Below are 26,139 nucleotides of genomic sequence, written 5' to 3' on the forward strand. Positions count from 1 at the left end.
CAAACTTTAACTATGTTTGTTATGTCTATTAAAATTATCAAGTACTGGGGCTGGAGAGATAGCACAGCGGGTAGGGCGTTTGCCTTGCATGCGGCCAACCCGGGTTCAAATCCCAGCATCCCATATGGTCCCCTGAGCACGGCCAGGGGTAATTCCTGAGTGCAGAGCCAGGAGTAACCCCTGTGCATCGCCAGGTGTGACCCAAAAATAAAAGCCAATAAAATTATCAAGTACTATACAATATACCTAATTTACTTTTCAACTTGATTCTTGACTGTTTGCTATTGAATACACTGGCAACTGCTCCTCATGTGATACTGATTAAGATCACAGGCTCTCTGAGTTTTAGGAGACATTCAGGAGTCAGGGATACATGTACAGGGCCCTGAGTTCAGTGTCTGGAGACACATGTTCCTTAAATAACAGAGGGCACGGTCCTGGAGGTTTCTATGTACCTCAGATGGGATGATCCGTGTCCCTCAAGGCCAGGCCCCAACACTGAATTATCCATCCAACTCAGTTGGCCCAGTATTGCTAAATCTTTCCCTCAAGCTCTCTAAGCACTACGTGAAAGTGCCCCCTCCACCCCACACCACCCTTTTAACCAAAAAATATCATAGACTCTGGAGTCACACAGTTTATGTACAATTCACGATGTCACTACTGCTATTTATAGAACCCCACGAAATGTCATACACGACTTGCATATCCCCGTTTTGTTAACCAGGAAATCACAGATTTGCTACCATCTTAACTAATCCCTGTTATGACCCAAAATTAAAGAAGTACATGATATACACCAGTGCCAGTTGCTCCTCTTAAGAAACACAAGTCACAGAATTACCTGTTGTGTTCTTCCTGCTCTCTGGAACATATTTTTCCATTGATGAGCTTTGTCTTAACATAACTAGGACATAAGGAAAAATTATTATGATTAAATGCTTGCATGCTGGTTGAAGTGAATATGTTATATTTATCAATTTAGGAAAATAAGTGATCTTAAGCTTGAATATGAACAAAAGATAGCAGCAATAGCACTGTAGTTAAGGAGATCTAGGTAGAAGAAGGCATGCAGGATCAAGAAAAATCATCGGGCCAATGAACTCATGTAGACATAGAATTCTTCATATTTCATGTCTTCTACTTACTAAAAGAAGTTTGAATTATCTGTTACACTTTTAAACTGCTTATAGTAGCTTACCATGTGATACTATATATAATGCCTAACCCACCCACAGTAGAGATTTCTTGGTGCAGTTTGGAACTGAAAATATTTTAAAAACCTGTATATAATGAAATTGTTTATTTTTTATGAGTTTTTGTCCTGCTTTTCTTGTGGGATGGGGGTATGGTTGGCGGAACATACTTCGTGGTGCTTAGGATTACTCCTGGTTCTGCATGCAGAGATCACTCCTAAAGGGCTGTTGAGGACCTTATGTGGTGTTAATGATTAATCCTGAGTTGGCTGTCTTCAAGTCAAGCACCCTGCCTGCTGTACTATCACCTTAGTAACATTTTATGTTCTTGGAATACAAGTGAATCATAGAGAACATTAGAACAATCAGGAAGAAAGAGGAAAGATTGAAGTTTGTAAGCTAACAGGCTCTCAGTGTCACTAAATCATCATCCTTTATTTTATCTCATTGATCTTTCACGAAGTTTCATCATCATCATCATCATCATCATTATCATCATCATCTTCCCATTGATCGTCTAATTTCTTGAGTGGTATCAATAACATCTCCATTAGTCCTAGCTCTGAGATTTTAGAAGCCTCTCTTTATTCGTCCTTTCCAACTATGCTACATCGGAGGCTCTTTCAGGGTCAGGGGAATGAGACCCACACTAAGTTTAGGGTGACCAAATTATATTTTGATACCCTAATGTTTGTGACAGAGGTCAAGTAAATATTCTTTTTGAAAAAAGAGGATCTTGAATTACTTACCTAAAACACTAAACCCGATTGCAGACAGGATAATAATAATAATAATCAAAACACAGCCAAATTTCAATGGAAATTGATGCTCGCACAAATTTTGGCAGTTATCTGAGAAGTTAAGAAAATGTCATTGGTTAACCATTTGTGTTCATCTGGTTCAAAAAGAGGATTGTTTGGATCACAGTAAACAATTGGTCACAGTCTATAACATTTATCAGTCTTTTGAGTCTCATGAGATAATTTTCAGATCTAATTGAATCAAATATTTATGGTTTTTATGGTTTTGTGCCAAGAATCAAATAACATAGTAATAAGATATTTTTAAGCTGTACACAAAAATGAATCACATGAGTTATTGTAAGAAATAAGTCAAAGAAAATTCTCTAAAAAATGAAGGCCTTTAGAAGCAGGAAGGACAGTCAGGAATTAAGGCGCCTGTCTAGCTCCTATTCTTGGTTCTGTCCCTAGACCATAGTATTTCAGAGCAGGGATAGCTCTGAAAACTCCCTGCCCCCAAAATCCCAGCATCACAGGGCCCAGAGGCACTACCCTCTTGGTGCCTTTTTATTGAATAGCAGCCTTTCCAGCTGAGAATGACTACGGCCCTGGATCTCCTGAGCACTGCTTGAAAAAACCCTCATCTCAAAAGGACGATCTTTCTTCATTCTAGATATGCTTTTGAGGTTTTATTCTTTGCCAAGAATTACTTTATATTTTTGTGATCTATACAATTCAACATGAATTCTTCTGTTTTATTGTTTTCTAGAACCATCATTTCCAACTTGGGTCAAAACTATAATAGACGTGGAAGAGTGTTTCTTATGTGGTTGTGGGGAGACAGCTCAAAAGACTAAAGCACTTTGGAGATCAATCCTGAAAATCACTTGTTTCCTCAAAAACAGCTGAGTGTAACCTCTGAGCACAGCCTGATGTGACCCAAAAGTCAAGTCAACAACAAAGAAGTTTCTTATCTATATATATTATTTTAAGTAGCTCAGTAAGCAATATAAACTCTGAACTTCTGAATGCAATATAGCACTGTCTAAAAAATTAAATACTTTTCTTCACCAGTAATTATATAATAAACATTACAGCTCATATTCATGTGAAGAGAGTATGTTAATGAAAGTAAGATCATACATTAATCACATTTATGATCATTTTTATCAATTTATTAATCAAATGTATTGATTCTTTGCTTCAAGATATCTTTCAAACCCTGAATTTCATAGGGGAAATTGAAAAAGAGAAACTACTGATATAGTCTTCAATAACATTGGACCACAATTTACAAAGCTATATTAGCTCAGATGGGAATGATTCTGATAAAGTACAATTCCTTTTTTCTACTTGAATCTGTGTTTGAATAGCACCTGTACTTATGATATAATACTAATGTCCCCTGTACTCTCATTTGGTTTATAGCATGTTATATCTATTATAATAATAAATTTGTTTTAAACTACTATTGATGTCAAAGGTATTTATAAGCAAAAGTTTTCTAATGTAAGATTACTTATATATAACAAACAATTTGTTCACCTTATTATTTTTTCCTCTATATTTTCCTACTATTTTTCAAAATAAATAATAGCTTGTTTTTAATCACTTGTATTTAATCATTTAAATAAGCTTGTTTTTAATCATTTTTAGTATCAGACATCAAAATGTTGTCCTTTATTTTCTTCCATTCTCCAGAACGTTTTTCTATTGTCTCCATTAGTTAAGAGGGCAATATAGCAGCTGCTAGTGGTCTCTTCCATTAGTACATTCAGGGAAGAATTTCCATTTCCAAAGTTATTCTATAGAGATGTAATTTAGGATAGCTAAGATGTAATTTAGGATAGATTAAAATTTATGGCAAGAAACAGATCATCCATCACTTTCAAGTCATGACATTCAGATAGTCATTGGGAGGTTGGAGATAGGAAAAGATACTCAGAGGAGAGTCCAACGCCTATGAGAAAAACAAACTATTATAAGACAGCTTATTATTATAGAAAGGGACCAGTGTTTCCCTAAAAGCTATGTCTAGAGTATTCCTCTGTTCATACAAATAAAATATTTTTTCATGATGTTCTATCCATGGTTCATCAATAGAAGCGAAGTTTACTTTCAACAGTGATACCAATACAAAAGAACTCTGAAAGGTATGTGCTTTTCTGCACATTATATCTAAAGACATTTATGCTAGACTTATTTAATATTAATACAAGGCTGCTAATCAAGACTTATTTAATATTAATATAAGGCTGCTGATCATCTTTATTTTTATTCATTGTTCTTGGGCCATCCCACATCCAGCTGTGGTCAGGGCTTTGCTCAGCGATCACTCCTGGTGCACTTGAGGGAACCATGTAGGATGCTGGAGATCAAACCCGGGTAGGCCGCGTGCAAAGTCAGAGCCCTAGCCACTGAAGTATTGCTCCAGCCCCTACTGCTCACCTTTGAAACAATGGTTTAAGTTCATAAATTTAGGAGAGCAAACCTAACCCTGAGAGGTGTACTAAGAGCAAAGAAAAATTAAAGCACTTACTCTGAGGAGGAGATGGAGGAGATGAATTTTCAAGGCCAGAATTCCTGTGTAGGTTTAACTCAGCATATGTCACCTGGTCCATCGCAAACAGAAGAACATAGCACTAAACTTGCTTAGAAGGACACACTCCGGTTCTATAACTCAAGATCAGTGAAAGGAAGTGCCCAGTCTAAAACTCTTTGTTCTCACTTGGTATCCCCTCCCACCCGAACATTACCTCTGTTTTTGTCCGTAAATTAATGATAGAATCTGCTTGGGTGTCCATTATGTTTGGGCACTGTTTAATAGCTGGTGTATTTTTTGACAAAATTCTGGTGGGGCTTATTTGTTGCTTGTCTATCTAACCATCACTTTGAGTTCCTTTGTTGAGGTCAGGACAGGGCAAAATAAACACTTATTGAGAGTGCCAATTTATTGAGTCTCTCAAAGCACAGAAGCCAAGATAAAGAATACTTAATAAAATGTCTTTAAGTCATCTGAAATATATTGAGGGGTCACTTTGTTTCTTACTACACTATTCTTATAACATAAAGGAGTATTATTATTATTAAAACTTCCTATATACTCATGACTTAGTAATCTCATGAGAATTCACAGATAAGGTTTTCAAAATATATAGGTGGATTTATTTGATCACCTATTTACTGAGAGGTCATTTTAGAAAAAACAATATCAGAAATCAGGATTATACCTTATATTTATATTCAGGGAAATTGTATGCACATATAATATATATTAACATTTTCAGAGGTGAAGGCAAGAGAAATAATACAATAGATGAGTCACTTACCTTGTGTGCCACTACCGTGGGTTTAATCCCTGACCACATAATGTGTCTTGAGTACCTTCAGGAGTGATCCTTGAACATAAAGCCATGAGTTGGCCCAGAGCAAAGACAGGTATAGCCAAAATCCAAAACATTTTATTTTGACATTAAATTATCTGGCTTACTGTGAGTAGTTCAAATAAATAGGCAAGTACAAAGTTGCTTTTGAATGCAAAGAACATCACAATAAGGAGATGATTAGTACATGGAGATGCCACATTTGACCATAACTCATTGCTGATCTTATGAAATTATATTTCTCAAAAGGTGGATTGAGACAACTATGTGAGTCATTTTTTAAAAAAAATTGTAACACATGAGGTGATGGTTATGCAGTGACATAAGGTGAGACAGAGATAAGAAAATCATTTTGAGGGACAAAGTGATAGTATAGTGGGTAGGGCATTTGCCTTGCACGTGACCAACCCAGGTTTGATCCCTGGCATCCCCTACGGTCCCACAAGCAGCATCAGGAGTAATTCCTGAATGCAGAGCCAGGAGTAATTCCTGAACATTTCTGGGTGTGACCCAAAAAGAAAAAAATCATTTTGTACAAGATAAAAATGTAAGAAGCATGATAACCATGGAACAAGAGAATCCTCTGGGCTTAAAACAGAAGAGAAAATATGATATAAGCAAGGTAACAGATAGTCTAGGCAATGACCTGTCCTACTTCTGGTTAACAGTGACATCTGAAAAAATGAAAATACTCTAGTGCCCAGTAAGAAGCAATAATCCCTGGGTCATTGTGAAAGGAATCCAGATTGATCTCCAGACTCAATGTCATCTTCAAAACTTCAAGGGCATTTTTAATTCAGGAGTAGTAAACACATGTCATCTGAAAATTCTCATGGAATCATGGAGAACCACACACAAAAAAAGCAATTTTGAAAAGAAAATTAAAAAAACTCATACTTCCTAATTGTATTATTTTAATTGAATCACTATAAAGCACAAAGTTCCAAGGATATTTATGATTGTTTGAGGCATACAATGTTCTAACACCATTCCCTTCACGATTATCCACTACCCTTCACCAATGTCCCCAGTTTCCTTCTGTGTCAGGCATTTTCCTCTACCCACTTTGTCGTAATGTTCCTTTTATTAGCTTGTAGCCCTTACCCACCCCAAACCAGTGGCAAGATTCCTAGAAGAATGAAGAATGAAGAACAGACCTCCTGCTCTTCATTTCAATTGCCACTGAACATTTGATATTCCCCTATGAAGTTTCTTTATATCCCACTGTGAGACAGATAGCTGTGAGTCTCTTCATGTCCCTCCGACTGTTTCACTCATTGATGCACTCCACATAACAGTAAATTGCATAATTTCATCTTTTCTTAAGACCAAGTAGTATTCCATTGTGTATATGTACCATAGCTTCTTTATCCAGTCATCTGCTCTTGGACATTTGGTTTGCTCACCTATTTTGAATATTGTGAGTAGTGCTGCAGTGACCATAAGAGTATAAATGTCTTTTCTGCATCATGCTTTTGGGCCCTTAGGATATATTCCCTGGAATTGTTGGGTCATATGGAAGAACAATACCTAGATTTTTTGAGGAATGTCAGTATTGTTTTCTAAAAAAGACTGGACCAATTGACATTCACACCAACAGTGTGAGAGAATCCGTTTTGTCCCATATCCTCGCCAACACTGGTTGTTGTGCTTTTAGATGAGAGTCAGTTTTTCTGCTGTGGGGTGATTTGATAGTGATTTTTTTTTTTGGTAGTGATATAGAGCTTTTTTTTTCAAGTTTTTTTGCCATTTGCACTTCTTCATTGACAATGTTTCTGTTCTTCTCTCATTTATTGATGGGCTTAGATTTTCTTTTCTTTTCTTTTTTTTTTTTGTGGGGGGGAGGGTATGGTTCCACCAATGCTTTATACAACTTAGATTTTAACCCTTTATCAGATGTAAATCTCAGAAGGCAAATATTTCTTCCCAGTCTGTGGTATGTCTTTGTATTTTGTTCATTGCTTCCTTTGGAATGCAGAATCTTAATTTAATGTAACTGCATTTGTTTATCGTTGCTTCTGTTTGAAAACCAAACTAGAAGGTCAGTGCCATAGTACAGTGGTTTGGGCATGTGTCTCACTTATAGCCAACCAGAGTTCAATCCCTGGCACCACAGATGGTCCCCTGAGCCCCTCCAGGTGTGATCCCTGAGTACAGAGCTAGGAGATATCTCTGAACACCACTGGGGAGGGGGTATCAAAAAGATAAACCAAAACAAAACAATATTAGGGTGTTGGGTGCGGTTCAGAGAAATAAGATTCTAGTTATTGAAGAACTCTTTTTTGACAATTTTGCTATCTTCTATTCTCTTTACCTTTTAGCTACACTACTTAAGTATCCAATTCTGTGTTAGTGTCTCAGTATCTCAATGTTCTATAAAGAATACATCATATTTCTTCCTCTAGGTTCTTAACAGTTTTGTATATTAAACATACATTATTTTAATGTACTATTATCACTCTGTGTTTTATTATTAAATAAAAACAGCCCTTTGAATCACAATTAGTTTTGTAACGTCAAAGAATAAATTACATAGATATATATATATATTATTGAAGACAAGAGTTTGTGTGTGATAGACAACTCTTATTATTCAATGATTCCTATTGATGCCCTAGAATAGATATAGCAAAGTCTCCTACTAATTATTAGGGCTGCAATACCAGTGCTGAAGACTTAGAACCTACTTACTTTCCAATAATGCAGTGGCCAGAAATCAATAATACACGTCATCATTTTGATTTCATCTGAGACTTCTCTCCTTGGGTTCCATATTGCTGTCTTTTCCCATATTGTCATGCCATCTTCCCTGTACATATCTCAGTGCTAATTTCCTCTGTTTATAAGCACACCAGACATTGAATTAGGGCCACTTTGATGCCTCATTGGAACTTCATTGCGTTGCTAAAGATTCTGTTTCCAAATACTGTCTCTTCGAAGTAGTATGAGAAGGATTGGAATATATGAAGATTTGAGGGACAGGGGTAGTGGTAGATGAAAGTAAGAATCAGGCCATGAGAAATCCTAATGAATTTCCACATTTGCTTCAGGCTAGTGGTTTTATGCACTGTCTGTAGCACTGTCCTCCTGTTGTTCATCGATTTGCTCGAGTGGGCACCAGTAACGACTCCATGGTGAGATTTGTTGTTACTGTTTTTGGTATATTGAGTACACCACGGTACCTTGCCAGGCTCTGCTGTGAGGGTGGGATACTCTCAGTAGCTTGCTGGGCTCTCTAAGAGAGATGGAGGAATTGAACCTGGGTCAACTGCATGCAAGGCAAACACCCTACCTGTTGTGCTATCGCTCCAATCCAGTGGTTTTAAATGGCTGAAAAATATGGCTGAGTGTGTGTGTGTGTGTGTATGTTCTGTGTGTGTGTTATAGAGAGAGATTGGGCATTTAAACTGAATTTCTGCTTATTAATATAAGCTGTTTATAATGTGAAATTAAAGAATTCTGAATATCAACTGAACCTTCTAACATTAGAACAAATACAAGCTCTTCTGTATAGTAAATTAATTTTCTATACTACTTACACAATAAGTTGTACCAATACTCATAGTATTTTCAACACTATGTTGACAAAAAGATATTTTACAGATATGTTTTGTGTAGAAGATGCAAAAATTTCCACTGCCTTCACATTTAGGTCAGTCTCTCACACACAGGAACTGCTGATAACCAACATTTCGGAGAAACTTAAATATAGCTATGGTCCCTCAGTGTGACCACTATCTGTGACCCTATTATGTCTTGACTATCTTTAAACACAAAAGTGGGGGAGGGGTCAAAACTTAAAAATTATCTATAATCTTAAAACTGTGGTTGTTTGTAGAGCAACACTTATCTACTAGGGTGTTAATATTTGAAACACACAGAACATAAAGTAGTCACTAGACATTAATTTCTCTAAGACCTTTGCTTATAAAAGAAAGCAATTATTTTATTATGATATGATTCAAAATATATATTTATAGAGTATCTACTATTGTACAATCCATGTTGTACAATCTGGTGGGAGAGTGATGAAAGGAAAATATAAAATATAAAATACAAATACACACTACAAACTGATCTTCAAAAAAATATAACGTTCAATGAGGATGGGGTTGTGGTTCAGAGGTAAAACACTTGCCTTGATTGTGTGATGTTCTGGATTTCTTCCGCAATGCTACAAACAAAGGGTAAAAAGGTGTGTAGTATAATATAGGTCTTCAGGAAATATAAAGACTTAGGTCAGTCTCTATTTGATGCTATGTGAATGTCAGTGATAGTAATTAAAACATTGAAAGTTATATGAAACAAAACAAAAGTCTTAAAACAAGAAATTCAAAGGCTTTGTTTTCCCACAACACAAGGAAAAATTATAGAGAAGAGTTTACTTTCTTTCTTATCAGTATATACTCATAGTAAATGTATAAAAGGCATGCTTATAAGTTATCAGCACCATCCTCAGACTAGATGAACTTGGGATGGAGGAAGTTACTTTAGTCATACCTGTAAATTTGAAGATCATTTTAAACTTGATATGAAGGGAAAATAGAGAAATATTAAGTCATACTATATATGTGAGCAATATTATTTAAAATCTCTTACTTATCTGATGCAGAGTCTCTTGCCTGCGCGCCTGACTATCTTCCCCGGGGGCCCGTAAGAGGGGATGGGCTCCAGCTTCCCTTCCCACCCCTAGCAGAGCTCTCGATGGCTGACGACCTCTGGAGCCTAGCCACAGCCATGTTCAAGACCCCTCTCCACACGTTCGGACGAGCCTCACGCATGAAGGTACTGGCAGAGGAACCCAGGTGTGTGGAATCCGGAGCTGAGACCTCCAAACCTGCTAGGATAGGAACTGGGCCTCTTCCGCCCAGATTTCCCATTTCCAGTAGCTAGGCGGTCACACCCAGGGACTGCCCCTAGCGCCATGTAATCCCACCAATGGCCAACATCCAGAGACTTAAAAGCAAACTCCCGGAAGTGTCTGGCCGCTTTGAAGCCATGCAATATCTTATAGCCTACTTCTCCCTCTGGGAGAAACTGTCAAGCTACCTTGAGTTTCCTGCCCACATGGTAGAGCCTCTCAAACTCCCCATGGTGTATTCATATGCCAAAAACCAGTAACAAGATGGGTTTCATGCCCCTGACCCTGAAAGAGCCTCCAATGTGGCATTCTTGGGAAGGATAAGTAAAGAGAGACTTCTAAAATCTCAGGGCCAGTACAAATGAAGAAGTTACTGAGATCGCTTGAGAAATTTGACTATCAACGGGATGATGATGATGATGATGATGATGATGATGATGATGATAATGATCATGATGATGATGATGCTTTATTAATTTAGGGACAAAAGCACTTGGGCCACAACTGTGCTTGGCTTACTCTTGGCTCTGTGCACAAGAATCATTCCTAGACATGCTCATGACATCATACATCATGCAGGCATCTATCTGGGATCAGTTGCATGCAAGACAAGCACTTTATTTCGTGTACTGTGTCTGGCCACCCAATATTTTCATACCCTTAGTCATATTTCTTACCTGCATTTTATTGCCAACAATTTTTATTTTATAAAATTTTCAATTTCAACTAATATGAAATGTTATTAATTCTTATCCATGTGATAGATTTATCCATTATTTTATTTTGTGCATACATCTATGAGTTATATCTATATTTTGCTGTATGGTCTTGGTTTTCTTTTCATTTCTTGTGCACAAGAGTCGTAGCAATAGAGTTTGGGAACCCAGGGTCATTTTCAGTTACCCTGTGGACCACAAAGTAAAGGAACCCATACCTGTTGTATACTTTGTCTGTATACTGCATAATTGCACATCAACTTTTGGAAAATTGGGAAATTTTATAATCTTTTTAGGGTCTTTAGTTAATAGATCATTCATTAATTCATTCATATATTTAGATTAAAAATTTCATTGCTTATGTTTTCTGTGAAGTTGAATATCTGTTTGAGAATTTAGAATTTAGAATCCTCATAGATCTCTTCGTCGTTTGATTTTTGTCATTTAGTTATTTCTATAATGAACTATAAATTAGAGAAAGATTTTTATATAAATATTTAAATATGTCACCATATAGAAATATATGGAAATTAGCCTTTTTCATTTAAATTTATATGTTATAGCTATTTTATACATGTTCAGACAATTTAGGAAGTTTGTAGGTATGGGGTCGTGCTTGTCGTGTTTCTCTGGGTTCAGTTCCATGAACAACCAGGAGAGAAAGTCACCTTTCTCTTCCTCATCAAAAAGCTTATTCTATGCTCCGGACCCGAGACCGGGCCAGCAACACCAGGGATCCAGACGGAGGAGGTGCAGCCACCACACCTTCTCCAAATGGAGCCCCGGCGACACTGAGCAGCAACTAAACCGGCTCCGGGATGCGGGACTCGGACAACTCCGAACCTCGGGGGTGACTGGAGTGGGGCGGGGCCAACCCAGCCTCCAGGTGGCCCCGGCCGCCGGAAGTCACACCCTCGACCCACCCTCGGCGCCATCTTGCCACATTCAACAGAGAAGAAGCCAGGCGTTCTGGTGAGCAATGCGGCCGGAGAATGCGCCGGACCTGAGACTGGGCCAGCAACACCGGGGATCTAGCTGGAGGAGGTGCAGCCACCACACCTTCTCCAGATGGAGCCCCGGCGACACTGAGCAGCAAATAACACAGCTCCAGGATGCGGGACTGGCACAATTCCGAACCACACGGCTGCTAACACGGCAACATGACCTTTTCTAAAAACTGAAAACATACAATCTTTTAATGGAAAACTAATTATCAAATGCTTACTTGGTAGTAGGGCTGTCTTTCTTGGGGGGAAACTTTAACAACAATAGTGAGTTTTGTGTTGGAATATGGAATGTAATCAAGGTAAAGAGAAAATGAAGTGAAATTCATCAGTTATACAGTTGGGGGTGGGGGTGGAAGCGAGGGGTATACTGGGGTTTTTGGTGGTGGAATATGGGCACTGGTGAATGGATGGGTGTTTGAATATTGTATAACTGAGACATAAACACATAAACCTGAGAACTTTGTAACATTCCACATGGTGATTCAATAAAAATTTAAAAAAAGGAAGCTTATTCTATACCTTTCCTAATTTATAATCTATCAGGGTTTAGCAAATTTTAGTCTAAATTTATTTTATCATCTAAGGTATCCTGTTTTTTTACTATCTGCATATTATAGGTAAGAAAAGTTTATTTTACGTTATATGATAATGGACACAGCAGAAAACTATTTTAATGCAAATTTAAATATTGCAATATGATTGTCTCTCTCAATTTATCTAACACTTCATCACATGGCATTATTATCAGATTTTGGGGGAGGATACTTGGGTTCCCATAGAGCCCCATTGAAAATTCTCCATCAAACAAGTTGTGAATCAATGTAAAGATCCAATGATGCTGTGTTGCTTAAGCTTTACAGTGCAATCACTTCACTTGTATCACTTGTCTTCCCATTGATCTTGGATTTGCTCAAGCGGGCACCAGTAATGTCTCCATTTGTCCCTGTTGCATGCTAGTGTAGCCCAATGATATCTGCTCGATCCAGGAACAGGAAGAGACTCAAATCATTCATTCAGGGTTTTGACGAAGAAGTCTGACCATCTCATTGGTGGGAGGCCATGCCATCTTTTGATGTCCCGTGGAATCCAGTCAGTAACTGCTCTAGTCCAGTGGTCATCTCTGAATCACATTACATGTCCAGCCCATCTGATTTTTGATATCTTGGCAAACGAGATAGCGTCCCTGATTCTTGACCGTTGACAGAGGTCAGAACTCCGGATTCCTTTTCTCACTTGAGTGAGATGTGATATTCCTAGCATAGCTCTTTCAATTCCTCTTTGGGATACCTGAATAGCGTTCTCATCCTGTTTGCATAGGGCCCAGGTCTCTTAGGCATACGTTAGGGTAGGAAGAATGGTGGAATAGAAAAGACGTGCCCAGAGTCGGAGGTCATTCGTCCTCCTAACCGCTTCTTTGACGCTCTTGAAGGTGTCCCATGCTGCTCCCTTGCTCCTGCACAGATCTGGCACCAAGTTGTTCCTCATGTTGAATTCTCAACCCAGGTATACATAGCTGTTGCTTTCGGAGATAGTCGTTCCATTGAGAGCAAATGGAGCATCAGGGACTAGTTCGTTTTTCATGAGCATCATCTTGTTGAAGTTCAGTTGCAGTCCGACCTTTCCACATTCACGGTCGAAGTCGGCCAGCATTTGTGCTGCTTGGCTAATGTTTGGCATTATGAGAACAATGTCATCAGCAAAGTGGAGGTGGTGTAAATGCCGATGGTCTATCTTTACTCCCATTTCTTCCCATTCCAGTCTTCTCATGTATGATGTTCTCGAGGGTAGCACTGAAGAGTTTTGGTGAAGTGGTACCGCTGTGCCGAACCCCTCTCTGTATGTCAATGATCACTTTCTTGTAGAATGGTGAGATCCTGGTGGTGAATCCGTAATACAGCTCGTAGAGGATCTTGATGTACTGAGTTTGAACACCCTGTTTGGCTAGGGCTTCAATGACTGCTTTAGTCTCAACAGAATCAAAGGCCTTCTTTAAGTCGATGAATGTTAGACAGAGTGGCATCTTGAACTCTCGTGAAACTTTAATGAGTTTGGTCACTGTGTGGATATGGTCGATCATGCTGAATCCTTTTCAAAGCCTGGCTTGCTCTCATGGTTGTCCTTCATCTAGTGTTCTGCCTTTTCCATTCAGGATAACATGAGTGAACAACTTATAGACGACAGACAGCAGGCAGATCGGGCGATAGTTGCCAATGTTGTGGATGTCTCCCTTCTTGTACAACAGAACGGTCCTGATGTTTTTCCACTGGGACAAAACCTTGCATTCAGACAGGTAGTGTGTGAAGAGATGAGCCAGTGTATTGATGAGTACTGGCGGCAGATTTTTCAGGTATTCGGGTCTGACCTTATCTTGACCGGGTGCTGTAAGCATCTTTACCAACGAAATGGCATGTCGGATTTTGGAAGGGAGGATGTTGGGAACAACATATCCATCCTGCGGAATTTGGTATGTGGGCAGGTGGACAGGCTGTCAAAGAGATATGAGTAGAAGTCGTGAATAATCCTCTCCATTGCATTTCTGGAAGATGTGATAGATCCATCAGGACATCGGAAGGCAAGTCATCTTGGTCTTGTAGTTGGCGAAGGACTGGCGAGCGTTGCGAATACTTCTCCCCACTTTTGCCGCATAGGCCAACACTGTTGCTCTTCTCTCTTTGAGGTCTTCCTTTACAAATAAATGATAAATGCAGTCAGGGAGATGCAGATCAAAATAATGAGATATACACCTCTTGGTGTCATCTTGTCTCACCAACATTCCAGGCCCAGAAACACAACAGCAGTGAGTCCCAGAGGGCACTACAGCACTGGAGATTTCTCGAGGTACCATACCAAGCCGATTTCACAGGGGCACCCAAGATGGAGCAGGTGCAGTCTCCCTGCATTCTCCAGATGGAATCCTGGTGACCATGAGTTTACACAAGCAAGGGCCAGATATGTGGGTTCTAGAACTAAGTCTTCAAACTGCATGGCAGCAGCAGAGCCAGATAATCTCATCCTGGCTCCCCGTCTGCTCCTAATGCCAGATTCAAGCTCACAACTGGCCTCTGGGTACCCTTTTGGCACCAACAGGCCAGGTCCAGAAACTGACAATTGAATTCCAAGATGGATTAGCTCCCTATGAAGATGTTTCATTTACAATCTAAGAATTTTAGCAGCGTGCAGCTGCCTAAGCAGCCGCGCAACCTGTCATGATAGGCAAAATGAGCACTAGAAAATAAATGATCTGGCATCTGCCCCTGGAATGCAGGCTTGAATGGTGGTGGGAAAATTCAAGCAAAATATAATGCCCAAAAGTGTCTAAGAAATTATCTGCCATAGAGGCATGGTGAGAACTGGGAAGGGGGGGTGGGGTGGATAATAATAATGGGGACATTGGTGGTAGAAAGTTTACACTGGTGGAGGGATGGCTGTTCGATCATTGTATGGTTGAATCTCAAACATGAAAGCTTTGTAATAGTATCTCACAGTGGTTCAATTAAAAAAAAAACAATTTAAAGAAATAGTAAATGGAATTATAAAAAAATAAATCAGTAAAAGTAAAACAAAGATGAGATGCATCTCACACCACAGAGACTGGCACACATCCAAAAGACCAAAAGCAACAAGTGTTGGCATGAATGTGGGGAGAAAGGGACGCTCATTCATTGCTGGTGGGAATGCAAATTGTCCATCCTTTTTGGAAAACCATGTGGATGTTACTCGAAAGCTAAAATTGAGATCCCATTTGACCCAGCAATACCACCTCTGGAAATGTACCCTGGGCCCCAAAAAACACACAACAGAAACACCATCTGCACTCCTATTCTCATTGCACCTGTTCATCATAGCCAGAATCTGGAATCTGGAAAAATAGTTTTTTACTGTTATTTTTTTTTTTGCTTTTTGGGTCTCACCTGGTGATGCACAGGGGTTACTCCTGGCTTTTCACTCAGGAGTTACTCCTGGTGGTGCTCAGGGGACCATATGGGATGCTGGGGATTGAACCCGGGTCGGCCGCGTGCAAGGCAAACGCCCTACCCACTGTGCTGTCGCTCCAGCCCCTTTTACGGTTATTTTGATTCCAGATATTAACACAGAATTAGACTAAATAACTAAGCCGAAATATTTTGTATTTTCTTCCTCTTTGAGTCTTCTTTTTTAAAAATTATTTTATTATAGTTGAGTTAATTTTGCTATAATAGTGTTAGTACTTATTATTATTGTTCTACATGGTTATATCATTTCCACTTCCACTAGGGTTCCCCAAGATCCTCTGCATTGTTCCAGTGTCACTTTTAGTTCACCCATCAGACACTCCAGCCCACCTACTCCGCTTGTCTGGTGTATTTTCTCCTATAATTTATGACTCCAGCCCACCTACTCCCCTTGTCTGGTGTGTTTTCTCCTATAATTTATGACCTAGGGTTTAGTAACATTTTACACTATCTAGTCCCTTGTTTCAGTTCTCCACATAAGATAGATTAGTGTGATCTTTGGTACTTCTGGTTTGCGTTGTTCAGCATACTATCTTTTAGTTCTATCCAAACTGAGGCAAAATTGGGCAGAAATACTGACATCTGTAAGGTTATCTTTCAGAGTGCTACCAAATTCAGTTCAGGTAGTTGCTATTTGAAAGGGTCTAATCAGGGTTGGGTGAACACAAGGCCACAAACTGCCTCTTTACTACCTCGATAGCCCTATAATTGTTGAATAATTTGTCATTGGATGATTAGGTTTTAGAGTGTTTCCATGACTTGGATTTTGTGAACTTGTTTCCAGGAAACAGGGAGGAACAGGCATTTCTCTTGAAAAGAGTCATTTTGACTGAATTCTTCATTTTATTTGCTGATTGTTGTCAACTCAGAATATTCATTTAGTTCCTTTTTGTTTATGTTTTATTTATAAATTTTTGTTTTGGGATCGTACCTGGTGGTGCTCAGGGCTTTCTTCTTTGATGCTCAGGGATCACTCTTGGCAGGCTCAGGAGACTATATGTGTTGCCAAGGATTGAACCCAGGTCAGTTATGTGCAAGGCAAGCACCCTACCCACCCTATCACTCAGGCCTCACATTGGGTTCCTTTTAAAGGATTTTCGTTCTTTATTAAATTTCTTGTTGTATTCAGCTGCTGCTTTTCTGCTTAAACTGATTTGTCTGTTTCTGTGTGGAAGCCTCCTCAGAACAGCAGTTTTACCTTTCCAGGAGACTTACAGAACTCTGTGATGGGGATTGGGTATTGGAGGATTACTGTGATCTTTTACTGCTGCCCTAGTGTCTTTATTACTCCAGATTCTTTGTCATTCCTGAAGCTCTTTGCAACTGTTTTCACCTTTGACATCAGCCACTCCCTCAACCAGTTGCCTCAGAGTGAGCCCAGCTCATGCTGGCCCTGGAGGGTTCTGACTCTCTCTGCTTATATTCACTTCCACACTGCTTCTTTCCACTTTTGACAGAATTCCATAAGCCCATGTATCTCCACCTCTGACCCCGCACTGGGCTGCTTTGGCAAACGGGTCTGTCCACAAGGGTGTTCAACAGCTCCTTTGTGGTTTCTCTCTTCTTCTAGCCCTTGGTTTGTTTTCTTCTCACAAGCTCTCTCAGTTCTCACTTCCTCTTGCTGCCACCCCCTGCAAATGCACACAAAGACCTGGTCACAGAGAGTGGGGAAATGTGGGTTTAGCACTTGAGGTATTGGCAGTGCCTGTGGGGACAGGTGGAAGAAATTACTTCAGGTGACATGTTTCTCAGCAGCACTTGGGTGCGCTTCCTGCTGCAGCAGGGACACGGTCAGCAGGCCTGCACCCCTTTTAATGCCCTGGGGTTGCCTCTTCCTGTCTCTGGAACTCTCCCTCTCTGAACCAAGGCTCTGACTCTTCACCCGATGTGGTGGGAATGAGAATGAGTTTTTCAGCAGCATCCCACACAGTTGAGGAAGGTAGGTGCTTACTCACTAGCTTCCTTTTCTCTGCTTAGCAGATATCCTGGTCCTTCCCGTGCCTAAACTCTGTCACTTCAAGGAAGGAGGATGCTCTGTACTTGCCTCTGCTTCACATGGCCCGACTCATATCTACTAGTTGGATATGGCAGCAGTGGGTGGTAGTGCGTTGAACTTGCCTAGAAACAAGAGCTAGTGTAAAAGATTTTTGTTTGAGGACCTGCCCAAGTCCGCATCATCTGGGTACCAAGGCCAACAGCAACTCATACTCTCCTGCCAATTCCCTAGGTCTGTCTGCATTGAATGAACTGATTCTCAGAGATCTCTCAGGGCCCCAGGAATTTCGTGTTGGATCCCACAGCTCCTGTGAAAGTGTTTTGTTTCATGGATAGAAACTGAAATTTAGGTGAGAATTAGGGTTAATTCCAGATTATGATCTTATTCAGAAAGAATTTGTCAGGAAATCCTGCCCTATGGTAAATATGTAATCTCATAGTTTTTGGTATCTGAGTCACACAATCTCTCATCAAGTGAGATTACACTTACTGATGTGTATCTGCTGAGTTGATGTGTCAGTGGCGTTAAGCGTTAGGGGTGCAGGCCATGGCAGGTCAAGAGTATGTGGTTTAACTGTCAATGCTAGACCATTATGAATTTTATAAACAAAGCATGCAAAGTACATATAATATCCTAGAGTCATTTGGCATTATTGCATACCCAGTAGTTTCATGCATGTCTCCCAGCAATGCTCAGGAAACTCCCACTGATGCTGGGACAGAATATGGAACTCCTGCACGCAAAGGTGCCCTGACCTGTTGAACACCATCCCGGTTCCTTTTCACTAATGAAAACGTGTCATTGCAGGGAAATAGCTCAAGAGACAAAGTACATACCTTGCATGACAAGACCTAAGCTGAATCTTTGGGCCGGCATGGATGGCCCCTAAGCACCATCAGTATCACTGATGGTCAATGCCAGCAATGCAGACAGAATATATATTTTTTGAAAAGGTAACTGAGAACATGCTGTTATTTTACATAATATATGAAGTAGTGAGGAAAACCACTGTGCATGTATCAGCCTTTTTTTTTTTTTACTTACTTGTCCTTTATTTTAAATGAGTGGATAGAGTCTTTGACTTGCACGCAGCTGACTGGCTTCCATTCTCCATATGGCATATGGTCACTTGCGTCTCACTAGGAGTGAAAATCCAAGGACAGAGACATGAATAAACTCTGAGCAAACTTGGATCAAAAAAAGCAAAAAAAAAATACAAGAGGCAAGTGGAAGAAGTTAGTAATCACCTGGAATCAAGTGTTTTTAAGCACAAGCCCAGGGAGAGGGGCTGAAAAGGGGGGACACCAAAGCTCTCTGCTCAGTCTCTTCCAACCTCTTCGATCCCCTTCACTCTTCTCAAATATCTGAGGTCTGACCATCTTTGGCTACTTCATGATTGTCATAGTAACCCTACAGTATTATGGTGCCAGTGGGCATGATATTGATTTATAATATTGCAGCGATCATAGAATGAGCTAGACAGAGTTCACTCAGGGGTACCAGGACTGACTGCAGCTTGCTCACTCTGGTTGGTGCATGCTGGAAGGTCCTTTCAGGATATTAGACAACTCTGGGGAATATATTGAGCTGCAAATCAGAAGTGGTGCCTGGCCTGTAGTGTTGCCCATGGACAGTCCCTGTACTCTTGTTTTTTCCTTTTCCTGTTCTCTTGAAAGCACATACAATGTGCTCTCTACCTCTCTAGAAATAACATCCCATTATTAAAAGTGAAGTCACATTATAGTATATTAGGTTATATGAGCAGAATATTGACTTGAGATTGGATAATATCTAATCTCTCAGATCAAAAGGAACTAGACCACATGAAAGACATTAGTGATAAAAAGACTACCACTAATTTGAGGAAGAAAGAAGCAGGAATGAGAAACTGATACCACAAAAACAGTTTGAGTTCAGGCTGTGGCAGGCATAGCAGATTAATTACCTTACTGCTACTGAGCTCATTAGACAAGAAATGAGTGATTTATATTTCACTTCTTTTTTTTTTTTTTTTTGCTTTTTGGGTCACACCTGGCGATGCACAGGGGTTACTCCTGGCTCTGCACTCAGGAATCACCCCTGGTCGTGCTCAGGGGACCATATGGGATGCTGGGATTCGAACCCGGGTCGGCCGCGTGCAAGGCAAACGCCCTACCCGCTGTGCTATCGCTCCAGCCCCTATATTTCACTTCTTGATAAGCAAAAACTCTGGAGTGATCCCTGAACACAGAGCCATGAATAATCCCTAAAGCACAGCCAGGTGTGGCCCCCCAAATTTAACAAACAAAAACCAAAAAAAAAAAAAAAGAATGAGTCTCAGTTGGGTGACATGGGGTTTAGCACAAGGAACTCCACTGTGTGCTTCTAGCTCTGCTTTTAACACTGTGGATGCCAATCCATGAATCCTTAATTCCCTCTACCTTTTGTAATAGAAAAACATCTTTGGGGTGGCAAGAGTGATTGCTTCATAGGCTTTTATGCTCAAGAGGAAAGTTTTTGCTTCGAGTATGTAAGCGCTAACTTCCAACTCTTGCCTTAAGTAAATATAATTTCAAGTGCTCTTGTTGAATAGGTTCTTTTAACAAGTAGTCCCTGTATCCTGTCATTCTTTAACATAATGTGTAAATGTAAAATTCTTATTTTAAAGGTTGCATTTTCCTCATACTTACAGTACATCCTACCATACTGTCCCAAAATGTAAGATGTGGTTTATAACCAGCCAGCATATCAGGATTTCCAGGAATATGCTAAAAGTTAAAAATGTTTTATTCTTTGTTTACTTCAATTGTGAACTTTCTCCTATTGAAGTTTAAGTTGTTTTGTCAGAATGAGAAAAATGTGAACTCTGTGCTCAAGCAGTGAATATGATGCATCCAGACTTCTCTTCAGGGATGCTCTGAAACTAGGGAATAAGTCAAGTTTTTTTTCTACCCAAACTATAAAGAAAACCATTTTATTTCATATGACACAGTTCTTGAATGAACTTCCCTTTTTTCATTACACCAGACATATATGAGGTGGAAGGGAAGCACTGGGGTAGGAAAACCATCATTCTCCACCTAACTCTTTTTTCTAAAAAAAAAAACAAAAACACCCCTGACCTTTGGAGATCAGGAAGTCAAGCCCCTGCCTGTCTGGTCACTTTAAGCGTTGCTCTGTTGTTTCTTCTGCCTTTTTCAATTCTAGGCTCATAATAATTGGGTTTTTAGGGTGCATTTTTCCTCGGGTTTGGAAGAAATTTGAGTAATTTTTCTGTTAGAGGTAAATGGTCCACATCCATTTTCCTGTCCTGAGTTTCCCCAGTTAGGTGAAGGTTGGCGTGAGGGAGCGGGTATATGTTCAGAAGGATGAAAAATGAGGGATGGGGACAACACAAGAATATGCTGCAGAACCTAATGAGCGACCAGCTGAATACTTAAGAGAACCCCTAACAGAATTTAAGGGGGACATCACCATGATAGTAGTTGGAAACTTCAACACTGCCTTATCACCTCCAGATAGATCAACAAGAACAAAACTCAGCAAGGAATACGTCTCCAGGACATATTCCCAGAAGTGGTATTGCTGGGTCAAATGGGAGCTCAATTTCTAATTTTTTTGAGTAATGTCCACATTGTTTACCAAAAGGGCTGAACCTGTCGGGATTCTCACCAGCAGTGAAGGAGAGTCCCCTTCTTCCCACATCCATACCAACACAGGTTGCTTTTGTACTTTTTTGGATGTGTGCCAGTCTCTGTGTGTGAGATGATATCTCATGCATGTTTTGATCTGCATCTCCCTGATGCTTAACAATGAGGACCATATTTTCATATGCCTTTTGGCGATTTGGATTTCTTCTTTGAGAAAGTTTCTGTTCCTTTCATTGCCCCATTTGTTTATATCTGTTTCCACTTGCTTGGTCAGAGGCGTGTCATCTTTGAAGATACCTTTATCTTCAATGTTGTGGAGGGTTTTGACAACCTGTCTTCAATGTATCATATGGATTCTGATCTGATGTTGATGTCTTTAATTCATTTTCATCTTACTTTTGTATATGGTGTTAGGTAGAGGTCTGAGCCAAATTTTTTTTTAATTAGTGAATCACCATGAGGGTAGAGTTACATTTTTACACATTTTTGTGCTTGTGTTTTCTTTATACAATGTTTGAGAACCCATCCTTCCATCAGTGTCCATTCTCTACCACCAATGAACCCAGTATCTCTCCCAGCCCCCAATCCTATCCCCCCCATTCCACCCCAACTCTGTGTCAGGGTATTTCATTTTGTTCTCTCTCTCTACTTTTGGGTGTTGTGGTTTGCAATAGGGGTATTGAGTGGCCATCATGTTCAGTCTCTAGTCTACTTTCAGCATGCATCTCCGTTCCTGAGTGGGTCTTCTAAGCACATTTTACTTTGTGTTCCCTTCTATATCTGAACTGCCTTTTCCCCTAGCATGTGAGGCCGACTTCCAAGCCTTGGAGCCAACTTCCTTGTACTTATTTCTACTTATTGTTGGGTGTTAGTCTCCTACTCTGTTATTTTACATTCCACAGATGAGTGTAATCTTTCTATGTTTGTCCCTCTCTTTCTGACTCATTTCACTTAGCATGATACTTTCCGTTGATCCACTTATATGCAAACTTCATGACTTCTTCTTTCTAATAGTTGTATAGTATTCCATTGTATAGATGTACCAAAGTTTCTTTAACCAGTCATGAGCCCATTTTCTTTTTGCATGTAGCTGTCCAATTTTGCCAGCATTATTTGTTAAAGAGGCTTTCCTTGCACCACTTCCCTTTTTTTGCTCTCTTATCAAAGATTAGATGATCATATATTTGAGGGTGTATGTAAGGATATTTAACCCTGTTCCATTGGTCTGCGGCTCTACCTTTGTTCCAGTACAATGCTGTTTTAAATATAACTGTATTAGAGTTTGAGATTGCAGAAGGTGATGCCTCCCATTTCTTTTCCCCAAGAATTGCTTTAGCTATTCCTGGCGGTTTGTTACTCCATATGAATATCAGTAGTGTTTGATCCATTTCTTTGAAGAATTTCATGGGTATCCTTATGGGGATCGCATTGAATATGTATAATGTGTTGGGGAGTATTTCCATTTTGACCATGTTAATTCTCCCAATGCATGAGCAGGGGATATGTTTCCATTTAGTTGTATCCTCTTTTATTTTGTGAAGTAGCATTTTGTAGTTTTCTTTCTACAAGTACTTTACCTACTTAGTTAAGCTGATTCCGAGTACTAGATTTTCTGAGGCATGATTGTGAAGGGGATTGCTTTTTTCATGTCACTTTCTTCTCTTTCATTATTTGTGTTTAGGAAAGCCATGGCCTTTTGTGTATTGATTTTATAGTTTGCAACTTTACTATACAAGTCTATTGTTTCTAGGAGTTTCTTGGTAGAAGCTTTTGGGTTCTCTAAAAATAGTATCATATCATTTGCGAATAGTGAAAGCTTGATTTCTTCCTTTCCTAACTGGATGTCCTTAATATATTTTTCTTCCTTAACCACTATTGCAAGTACTTCCAGTACTATAATTGAACAGAAGTGGTGATAGTGGGCATCCTTGTCTTGTCCCTGATGTTAGAGTAAAGGCTCTTAGTTTTTCCCCATTCAGGATAGTGCTTACCAGAGGCTTGTGGTGATGGCTTTGACAATATTGAGGAAGGTTCTTTCAAAACCCATTTTGGTGAGAGTTTCCATCATAAACAGGTGCTGGATCGGGGGCTGGGGTGATAGCACAGTGGGTAGAGCATTTGCCTTGCACGCGGCTGGCCTGAGTTTGAATCCCAGCATCCCATATGGTCCCTTGAGCACTTCCAGGAGTTATTCCTGAGTACAGAGCCAGGAGTAACCCTTGTGCATTTCCAGGTGTGACCCAAAAAGCAAAAACAACAACAACAAAAAAATGCTTTCTCTGCATCTATTGACATGATCACATTTTTTAATCTTTTCTTTTATTGATATGATGGATTACATTGATTGATTTCTAGATGTTAAATCATCCTTGTATCCCCGGGATGAATTCCACTTGGTCATGGTGCATGATCTTTTTGATGAGCTGTTGGATTCTATTTGCTAATATTTTGTTGAGGATTTTTGCATCCATGTTCATCAGGAATATTGGCCAGTAGTTGTTTTTATTTTCCAGTGGTATCTTTGTTTGCTTTTGGTATTAGGGAGATATGTGCCTCATAGAAACTGTTTGGGAGAGTTTCTGTTTCTCAAATTTTCTGGAAAAGCTTGAGAAAAACTGGCAATAGACCCTCTTTAAATGTTTGGAAAATTTGATAGTGAATCCATCTGGACCTGGGCTTTTGTTTTGGGGAAGACTTTTAATTACAGTTTCAATTTTCTTGATAGTGATATGTCTATTCAGTTATTCCAAAGTTTCTTGGTTCAGTCTTAGGAGATTATTGGAATCCAGGAATTTATCCGTTTCTTCTAGGTTCTCTTGTTTCATGGCATACAGTCTTTCCAAGTGGTTTCTGCTCATCGTTTGCATTTTTTGGTTTCTCTTGTGATGTCCCTCTTTTCATTTCTGATTCAGTTTATTAGGGTTATCTCACTCCCTCTCTTTCTTTGTGAGTCTTGCTAGTGGTTTATCAATCTTGTTTATTTTCTCAAAGAACCAGCTCTTGGTTTCATTATCTTTCGGATTGTTTTGGTGTTTCCATATTGTTAATTTCTGCTCTAAGTCTTGTTATTTCTTTCCTTCTCCCTGGTTTGGGCTACTTTTGTTAGTCCTTTTCCAAGGTCTTGAGCTGTAAAGTCAAGTCATTTATGTGGACCCTTTCTTCCTTCCTGAGAAACGCTTGCAGCACTATAAATGTTCCCCTTAATATGTAACTTACCTCTCATAAGTTCTGGTAACTCCTGTCTTCATTCTCATTTGTTTTCAGGTATCTTTTGATTTTTTCCTTGATCTGCTTCTTGACCCACTTGTTGTTCAACATTGAGTTGTTTAGCTTTTCCGGCCCCGCGTGAGATCGACCCCGGAGGCAACTGAACCACTTTGGACACGAGCGGCGCCCCCAAAAGGCCTCCAAACAGTGTGCTCGGACCTTCTGGCCCGGGCGCTGCTGGCAGGGTATGCTCTTTTCTCTCTCAACTCTTTCTTTTTGAATGCAGCGAGGCAATAGCTGGTTTTTAGACTATGCAGGAAGCCCGGGAAAGCCGATGGGCAGGACTTCGGGATCCACCCTGTGCCGGCCGACATTTAAGCACAGAGCCATGTGGGGATGCTCCTTTCCGGCCCCGCGCGAGATCGACCCCGGAGGCAACTGAACCACTTTGGACACGAGCGGCACCCCCAAAAGGTCTCCAAACTGTGTGCTCGGAGCTTCTGGCCCTGGCGCTGCCAGCGAGTGATGCAATTACCAAAAGAATTTTCCCTGGACTTCATATAGAAACCCAAATATCTTTTGATTGTCAACAACGTGTAAATGTTCCTTTTTGGCAGGGCTTACCGTGGGGGGAAACTCCAAACAATAGTACTGAGTTTTTTGTTGAAGGGTAAAAGATTGTAACGATAGAATTTTAGGCAGAATTTTCCCTGGACTTTATATAGAAACCCAAAACCGCGCAGCCGCGGCAGCCTAATGTCATCTAATCATCAGCAATATGAAATGGTTCCTTTGTAATGGGTTGGACTTTGGGGGGACCATAATAGGGTTAAAGTTTGTAGCGACGTGTAATTTCTGGCTGTACTTTCCCTGGACTTTATACAGAAATTCAAAGCCGCGAGGCCGCTGCCATGTCCGCGCAACCTACTGTCATTTAATCATCACCAATATGAAATGGTTCCTTCTTCACGGGTCGGACTTTGGTGGGAAATCCTAAGAAGAATAGTAAGTCTTTTGCTGAAATATTGAAGGCTACCAAAGTGGTAGCCATCTCTATAGACTGAACTAAGCCATATCCTCACGCCGGCTGAGAAGAAATATCCTTCTTTCTCGGGAAGAAACTCGGCGTGGCGTTAACCATAGTATGATGTCCATTAAGCTGACATGGACCTGGTGGCGTGGGAATGGGATACAAGGGAATAAATTATTATGTACTTGGAACAGCGGGACGCTGGTGGAATCTCGAGCCGGGGCCGATACCAGCGTATTACCTTTGATTCCAGAAACTGCTTGCAGACATTCTACCAGGCTATCAAATAAGCCAGAGCCCCACGCCGGCTGATGACGGGAAATAACCATCTTTTTTGGTTTGTTTTCCCTTTGTCAGGCAGCGTGGTGATTACTAAACAGGC

The sequence above is a fragment of the Sorex araneus genome, chromosome 10 (assembly GCF_027595985.1).
Source record: "Sorex araneus isolate mSorAra2 chromosome 10, mSorAra2.pri, whole genome shotgun sequence".
In the NCBI taxonomy this organism is placed as follows: domain Eukaryota; kingdom Metazoa; phylum Chordata; class Mammalia; order Eulipotyphla; family Soricidae; genus Sorex; species Sorex araneus.